The 9,215-nt window shown below is 41.2% G+C and overlaps 1 pseudogene; it reads left to right on the top strand.

Annotated features, from left to right (window-relative positions):
- The window catches only part of LOC111386356, a 23,674-nt pseudogene that overhangs the window by 11,075 nt on the left and 3,384 nt on the right, over positions 1 to 9,215 (top strand).

The raw sequence follows: 9,215 nt of genomic DNA, 5'->3' as shown, positions 1-9,215 counted from the left end.
AGTTCGGAGTTATGTATGGACGATTAAGGAGTTTCTGAAAGTCATCAAAACTAAAGAAGTCGCCAGATTGAGACTGTGAAATAGCCATTAGGGACGAAACGGAGTTTTTCAGAGTTACGTAGTAGGGAAGCAAAGAGATGAACAGTAAATTGCGGGAGAGAAACACGAAAAAGTGAGGCGTAATTTAATGGTGCAATGAAATGGCGTGTTTTGGGGTTATAAGGGTTTGCAAAACGTCGCACCTTTTCAAGCCATGGAAGAAAATAATGATTGAAATTCTTGGAAATTTCGAATGTTGCTGGAAACACAAAGTGAATACGGTAAAATTTAATAATTGGTATTAATTCTGCCATATTGGGGGGTAATTGTTGACACATAAAAATTCAGCCTAAATCGAACGGCCCAAGGAATGAAGCCCAATAGGAGGATCCCCAAATCAGATAACCCAAAGGATGAAACCCAATCAGACAATTCAGGATGAAAGCCCAAATAGGGAAGCCCAGGAATGCGGTGACACCATCGCCCAAGCTTGTAAATCGCCCAGGACCTGAGCGAATGGAGTGCCATGCAGTCGCCCAGAACTGCTACTCTATTCTCGCCCAAACCTTCGAGTCGCCCAAAGTCTTAGCAAACATGAAGTGTTGTGGTTATCAAGAAGCGCAGTTATCAAAGCTGTTATTAAGCAGACCTATCACGTTCCACGATTCAAGGAATTCAATCGAAAATGGTTGAACGACGAAGAGTAATGGCAGCAGTTAAAAAAGACGGTTCCATGACAAGTTGGCCATTACGAGGAAAGTGGGTAGTTATAGAACGATCAAGCAGTTTTTAGGCGATTGATCACAAAGAGATCATCCAGGGAGTATAAAACGAAGAAAATAGATAGAGCAGAGAAACCCGAATAAAAAACTCTCGAACAGAGAACATGTAATTTTAAATTTCTTAGCTTAGATTTAAACACTTCTTTCAGTAACTCGTGTGTTTGCGCCCCTTGGAGGCATTCTGTTTTTAATTTTCAATTGTAAAGTCATCACCAATAAAGAACACCCCTTTTTGGGACTTTGTCTCAAGAAGTTTGTCCCTTACACAATCGTCTGATCCCTTTTAATTGTTAGCGATGAACTCGCGCGAAACACCTATGTTAAAATTACTTGCAGAAAGCTCAGATTCAGATATTGCTTTTTGAGCAGAAGGATCTTAGGATTGAAGCGCGCAGAATTGCGAGTGTTCTAGGGTTTACATATTTTACACTGAATAAATATGCCAAACAATTATAGATTTCTATCTATTTTCCTCTGTGGTGGATTCATCTTGTTGTATTGAATTTTTCAAAATTTTGGGATTTTGTAATATCTTCTATCTAGCTAGCCAAGAAATCGATGAACATACTTTAAAATTAGGTGTTGAGTGAGATATCCTATCCGGAAAGTTAGGTGAAAATCTTCATTTGTTTACTGTTTAGCTGCTGTAAATTGAAAATTAAGCCACGTTTGGCCCCCGTTCTCTTTCTCATTCTTTTTCTCTCTCTTATTTTCAACCACACAATCTTTCATAAAATAATATTACAAACAAATTAAAAAAATTTCATTTTTTTTTCAACCACACATTTTTCAAAAAAACAATATTTCAACCATTAAAATTTGAAAAGAATGAGGCCAAACAGGGCCTGAGTAAACTTGGGGAAACACTTTGCATGAGGGCTCGCATATGATAGCTAGCTACTTCTAAAGAACAAAAGGGATCGGCTCAAGTTTCCGTGCTGGGGGTGGGGGTGTTTTCGAGAGCCAATCTAACGTCTCCCTCTGGATTATATATTGTCGACCCTTACTGTTTTTAATAGTATCTCTGACGTAGCGAAAATATTATAGGGAAGATGAACAATCACAAATTGAGAAAACTCTCAAGGAAGATTTTATTGAATTCAAGAACTACTGCCTCTAAGGGCTTACAACTGATTAAATAGAAAAAAACTTAGGAAAATCCGGAAAATAAAATAAAATAAAATAAAGATATTTTTTTCCAAAAATGGAAAATATGAGATAATTACTAAAATGGAAAATACTTATCTTCGGGATCATCCTCCAACAAACGGAATCTAAATCCGAATTTCATGGAAAGAGATATTGCAAAAATGAAAATTACCATAAATAGCAAAAACGATTAAACGAGGGCCTAAACGATGGATTTTGCCCGAAATTGGTCTTGCGTCAGGGCCGAAGGCGCTGAGTTTTATTCCTTGGCTCGGCTCCAATCAAATTAGACTAGTGATTTGCCAAAAACGAGCAAACTCAAAGTCATCATGAAATCATTTGCCCCTTTTGCCAACTTTTGCCTTGTGATGGTCCCATTTTGCCATGAACTCTAATCCCTTGTGCACTTCATCATTCTCCCCAGGGTGGGAAAAATTTGCCCTCGAATTTGACGGGAAAGGAGCTTCATCATCATCACCAGAATTATCACCATGAAATGACATCAAATGCTTGATATTGAACACATCGGAGGTACGAATATGGCTGGACAGCTTTAAACAGTAAGCATTTGGATTGATTTTCTCAATGACCTCCAACGGACCAATCTTCTTCGCGGTAAGCTTGTTGTATTCATGAGCAGGAACACGATCCTTTGTTAACACCGCCCAAACAAAGTCACCTACCTCAAACTCAACATGTCTGCGCTTGAGATCCGCAGCACGCTTATATTCAGCGACAGCAGCCTACAGCTGATCATGAGTCTGTGAGTGAACCTGGTGCAGTTGTTGAATAAAGTCTTCGGCCTTACCATGCATTTTAACAGAAGTAGAAACTGGAACTAGATCAAGAGGACCACGAGGAACAAGGCCATACACCACCTGGAACGGACTAAAACCTGTACTTCGGTTAACAGCATGAGCAAATTCGGCTTGACACAACTTCTGATCCCAAGACTTAATGTGATCACCAACCAAACAACGTAGTAAATCACCTAAGGAACGGTTAACAACCTCTGTTTGACCATCTGTTTGAGGATGATATGCACTGCTGAAGTCCAGCCGTGTATTCACAGAGCGCCATAGGCTGCGCCAAAAGTGGCTGAGGAAATGAGTATCCCGATCGAACAAAATAGATGTAGGCAGTCCATGAAGGCGATAAACTTCACGAAAGTACAATAAGGCTACATTAACAGCATCTGTAGTCTTCTTGCAGGGGATGAAATGTACCATTTTTGAAAATCGATCAACCACTACAAAGATTGAATCAAAACCACGCTGGGTCCTGGGAAGTCCCACAACGAAATCCATACTCACATCTGTCCAAGGCTGGGTTGGGATAGGTAGGGGCATATACAAGCCCGCATTGGTCGCCTTGCCCTTGGCCAAGTGACAAACCCGACAACGCTCCACAAACTTGCTGACATCCTTGCGCAATGATGGCCAAAAGTAAGAAGCAGCAACAAGCTGCAATGTTCGGTCACGACCCACATGGCCCTCATTATGCAACTCTTGAATGATCTTCAACCTCAAACTGCCCTCTGGAACACACAACTGATTTCCATGAAAAAGAAAACCATCAACTCATGTAAACTCCGACTGCACACCCTCCTGCAACTTCTAGACAACATGGGAAAAGTATGGGTCAATAGCATATAAGTTACACACCCTGTCAAAACCTGGAACCTCCACTCGCATTTCTGTAAGGAGCGTTTGGCGCCTACTCAATGCATCCGCAATTTTGTTAAGGGCACCTACCTTGTGCTTGATCACAAAAGTAAATTGCTATAGATAAGCAATCCAAGAGGCATGTCGAGCAGAAACCTTATCCTGAGTACCAAGGTGTTTAAGGGCATCATGATCCGTATACAAAATGAACTCCTTATGGAACAAATAGTGACGCCAATGTCGAACGGCCTGGACTATTGCATAGAACTCCACATCATAAGTACTGTACCGAGACTTCGACCCAGAAAGCTTCTCACTGAAATATGCAACAGGGCGGTTGTTCTGACTCAGTACACCACCAATACCCACTTTCGAAGCATCACAATGCAGCTCAAATGGTTGGGTAAAGTCAGGCAGCACCAAAACTGGAGCAGTAGTCAACTTCTGCTTAATCAATTGGAAAGATGACTCTGCCTCGTGGGTCCACTGAAAGCTACCATCCTTCATGCAATCTGTAATTGGTGCCATGATGCTACTGAAATGCGGTATGAACCTGCGATAGAAGGAAGCAAGGCCATGAAAACTCCGCACCTCAGTGACAGTTTTGGGCTGTGGCCATTGACTTATCGCCTCTACTTTAGATGTATCAACTGCTAACCCCACCTTAGACACCACATAACCCAGGAACACCACACTATCAGTGAGAAAGGAACACTTCTTCACTGCAGCATAGAATTTATCCCTGCGAAGAACTGAAAGAACTTCCCGAAGGTGCCGGACATGTTCATCATCATTAGCACTATAAATTAAAATATCATCAAAGTAGACCACAACAAATTTACCGATGAATGGGTGAAGAACCTGATTCATAACCCGCATAAATGTACTGGGCGCATTTGAGAGGCCGAAGGGCAAGACTAACCACTCGTACAATCCTTCCCTCGTCTTAAATGCGGTCTTCCACTCATCCCCACGTCTGATCCGAATCTGATGGTACCCACTCTTCAAATCAAGCTTGCTAAACACACAAGCACCGGTAAGCTGATCCAACAAGTCATCTAGGCGGGGAATAGGAAAGCGGTAACGCACCGTAATCTTATTAATTTCCCTACTATCCATGCACATGCGACACGTGCCATCCTTCTTCGGTGTGAGAAGAGCAGGAACAGCACAAGGACTAAGACTCTCCCTAATGTGCCCTTTTGCCATAAGCTCCTCAACTTGCCTGCGCAACTCTTCATGCTCAGTGGGGCTCATTCTGTAATGCGCTCGATTAGGTAGGGCAGCTCCAGGTACCAAGTCAATCTGATGCTGAATATCCCGTAGTGGTGGTAGTCCATCAGGAAGCTCTTTTGGGAAAACTTCATGAAACTCCTTTAGCAATGGCTGAACTGTGAGAGGGACTTCATGCTCACTGTCAACCGACTTTCCAATCAATACATACACTACTCCAGACTCCTCCATCTCTGTCTCGAACTTCTTTCTGGTCAGTAAATTGGCATTGTTCCCAACTGTCTGTACTGAACCCTTATCCGGTAGTAACACAATTTTCTTTCCCCCAAACAGAAAGTTGTACGTGTTGGTATATCCATCATGCAATGAGTGCCTATCAAACTGCCACAGCCTCCCTAATAGTAAATGACATGCATCCATCTCTACTACATCACATAGGACCTGATCCTTGTAGGTAGGTCCGATGGAGAAGCTGATCCTAGCATGTTGAGACACTTCTATGTCATTGCCTCTTTTCAGCCAGGCTCATTTGTAAGGTTTGGGATGTTTCTCAGTCTGCAAACCCAGCTTCTTAACGACCTCTTCAGCCACCACATTCTCGCAACTACCAGAATCAATAACAAATTTGCACACCTTCCCTCCAACAGTACATGTTGATTGAAAGATATTATTACGCAACCAATTAGTGTTATTCTCCAAAGGAGTCAAGAAACTCCTCCTCACCACCAGTGCCTGACCCACATCACCAACCACAAACTCTTCCTCTTCTGTTGCTTCTTCTCCACCCTCACCGTCAAATACAGGCGGACCTTCATAATCGTCATTTCCCTCATCAACAAAGAGTCCCCTATGCGGATTTTTTGGGCACTCAGACTGCCTGTGGCCTATAACACCGCATCCGAAACAACGAATACCAGCCCCAGGACGTGTTGGTTGTTGGGCAGGATTTGTTCTAGGAGGACCAGATTGGGCAGGATTGCCAGGACGTGCCACCTGCTGTTGTGGGTTACTAGAAGAACTCCCTGCAATGAAAGGACTAGTAGTTTTCCTGGACTGTTGCTTTCTATCTGTATTGCCCTCTGATGTGCTTCAGAAACTGTCACAGGATCAAACATGTTGAGAGAATCATGTATTTGGGGTCGTGACACCAACTGCTCCTCCGTCTCCATCATCTCGTTCCTCGTAATCAACATATAAAAATTCGTGGTATAGTCACTAACCGTTTTCCCACCTTGACACAGATTCTGCAGTTGTTGGTACATGATCCGCACATAATTGTAAGGCAGAAATTGTTTCTTCATATGTTTCTTCAATTTGTCCCACGATGCAAGCTTAGGTTTCCCCAGCCTGGATCTTGTCACCTCTGTCTGCTGCCACCATGCCGCTGCTCGCCCACGAAGCCTCGTTGCAACGAGAGGCACACATTTATCGGCAGGAACGTCTTTAAACTCCAAGACCTCCTCCACTGCAGTCACCCAATCCAAGAATTCCTCTGGACTCAACCCACCATGAAATTCTGGAATATCCACCTTAAATCCTGATTCCCAACGTCGGTTGTCCTCCTGACCACCCCTTCTCCGATGAACTGGCAAATCCAATGATTGTTCAAGCGGTGCAAACGGATTCTCATCATCGGAATCCTCAAGCTGTTGGCCTGTAGGCGCAGGCTGCTGAGGCATAAGCGCAGCGATCTGCCGGGTCAACAATTCCACTTGTTGACGTAGCTGTGCGACTTCATCACGTCTATGTACCTCCTCTACCGGGGCCGCTTCAGGACGTCTCCTTGGCGGCATGGTGAAGGAACGATTTCAGCTCTGATACCAACTGACGTAGCGGAAATATTATAGGGAAGATGAACAATCACAAATTGAGAAAACTCTCAAGGAAGATTTTATTGAATTCAAGAACTACTGCCTCTAACGGCTTACAACTGATTAAATAGAAAAAAACCTAGGAAAATCCGGAAAATAAAATAAAATAAAATAAAGATATTTTTTTCCAAAAATGGAAAATATGAGATAATTACTAAAATGGAAAATACTTATCTTCGGGATCATCCTCCAACAAACGGAATCTAAATCCGAATTTCATGGAAAGAGATATTGCAAAAATGAAAATTACCATAAATAGCAAAAACGATTAAACGAGGGCCTAAACGATGGATTTTGCCCGAAATTGGTCTTGCGTCAGGGCCGAAGGCGCTGAGTTTTATTCCTTGGCTCGGCTCCAATCAAATTAGACTAGTGATTTGCCAAAAACGAGCAAACTCAAAGTCATCATGAAATCATTTGCCCCTTTTGCCAACTTTTGCCTTGTGATGGTCCCATTTTGCCATGAACTCTAATCCCTTGTGCACTTCATCAATCTCTCACTGTCAAAAAAATAACTTAATTCTCACGAATCAAGTTCAATTGATTTTGCCTTCATATATGGGTGTAATTTGCTCATTTCTTATTATATCATACTTTCTACAATGGCCCACATTTTTGCTACATCTCTGTCATTCATTTTATCAACATTTTATACAATAAATTATGTTGAATATTCGTGGATATCCCTTCTCCATCTAATTATATATACCATCCTGTTCACGTCTGACTTCCTCGGATCAACACATTTAATAGGAGTTGTCATTTCATGTCACGTAACTTACCACATGATGCCGTAGGAGTGGACATTTCTTCCCAGAATTCGTGGAACCGGGCCGAACCAAATAGAACCAGTCGGCTTGATTTCAGTTCCTCTACTAAATGGGTTGATTTTGGGACAATGCATTGAGAACTGATTGGTTCTGCTCCGATTCTTGAATTGTCTTGAGAACCAGTGGGGAATTCGATTATCTCGAATTTCTCTTGTTGCTTACACCAAGATGCACTAAATTTTTGAACACTAGACACAATTATTTCATGTTAAAATTTCATTTTCCATATGCCGCTGCTTCTTTCATTTAATGGGTAATCAAAATTCAAGTCTAAATAATTTTATAAATATTTTACAAATTCATAGTTTTAATACAACCCAATAGGAAAATATACTTTTAGTTCAATAGTTAATGAGAATTTACATTTTTTGTTGTTGCCAAAGTGATCGGCCGTAAAGAATCAAATTCCTTGAGGATTACTAAAGATAATTAGGTTATTGTTATTCGAATCTTCTTAAAAACTATTTTTTAATCGAGATTTTACCGTATATGCTGCGTTTAATAATTTTTTCGCCTTTATGAGTCGATCTTTAGCTTTGAATTGAATTATTGTTTGTTGTCTTGTTCAATTGGTTTTTTGTGCTGTTAGATTAAAAGATAATAAGTGGTTTCATACATTATTTTTGTCTTTTTTCACTTGACAAGTAGTTTCATACTGTATTTTTATAATTTTTCAATATAAAGTACCGGATCGGATCGGATCGAACTAGAATCGATTAGTTCGGTTCTATGGTTGGATATGGAACTAGCGGTTCCATTTATAAGATCCCTGTTGCGGAAGCTCTCTCAAAAGATCTTCAAACGATGATTTTTCAGGCTCAGTCCAATGTACCTTTCTCTACCAACAACCAATCCACACGGCTCCAAACCACAACCAAATTGATTCACCTTGGTTGTAATTCAATCTTACCCACGTAGGACAAGAAAGGATGATGATTTATCGCCACAAAGGCTAAGAGAAGACACCACAAAGGTATACTATGAAAGAACCACCAATTGCACACGTTATACAAGCGTTTTGGACACTTCTGGACACCTTTTTCTCACACAAAAGGAGAGCAGCCGGGATTCACTAGTTTCTTCTCTCAAAATCACACAATCATCATATCAAAGTGGCTAGGGTTATAACCAAATATATACTCTAGGGTTAGACTTTATGTTGGGCCATTAAAGGGGTAAACGGGCCAAGATTCTAGCCATCCATAAGGAATACAATTAGGCCGGGTGTAGCTCATGGACTTGGTTGTTGGACTTATTTCATTCATCGGCCTATGCCTATGAAATAATATTAACCCACGTTAACATCATAACCCGAAATTTATTGGGTATCAAAAACCCAACAAATCTCCATCTTAATGCCCAATAAATCTGTAAGCAATCAAAACACACAGTTAACACTTGCATAATCAAGGTAGCCAATAAAATTGGACCACAGACCTTACCTCGTGTTTTCAACTTGAAACACATACCATACCTGCTCCATGTACTCACTGGGGCTAAGGTCAAAAAACACCCAAGTAGAAGCAAATATTTAACAGTAAACAATCAAGAGCAAATACACATGCGATGACAATATACTATAGGATAACACACACAGATCTTTTCAGAAACACGTTCACATAGAACCATAGATTAACACCAAGTCAA

Source organism: Olea europaea, unplaced genomic scaffold, assembly GCF_002742605.1.
Source record: "Olea europaea var. sylvestris unplaced genomic scaffold, O_europaea_v1 scaffold3524, whole genome shotgun sequence".
NCBI classification, from domain to species: Eukaryota; Viridiplantae; Streptophyta; class Magnoliopsida; order Lamiales; family Oleaceae; genus Olea; species Olea europaea.
Note: the sequence above shows the minus strand (reverse complement) of the source record. Positions and strands in the feature narration are given on the sequence as shown.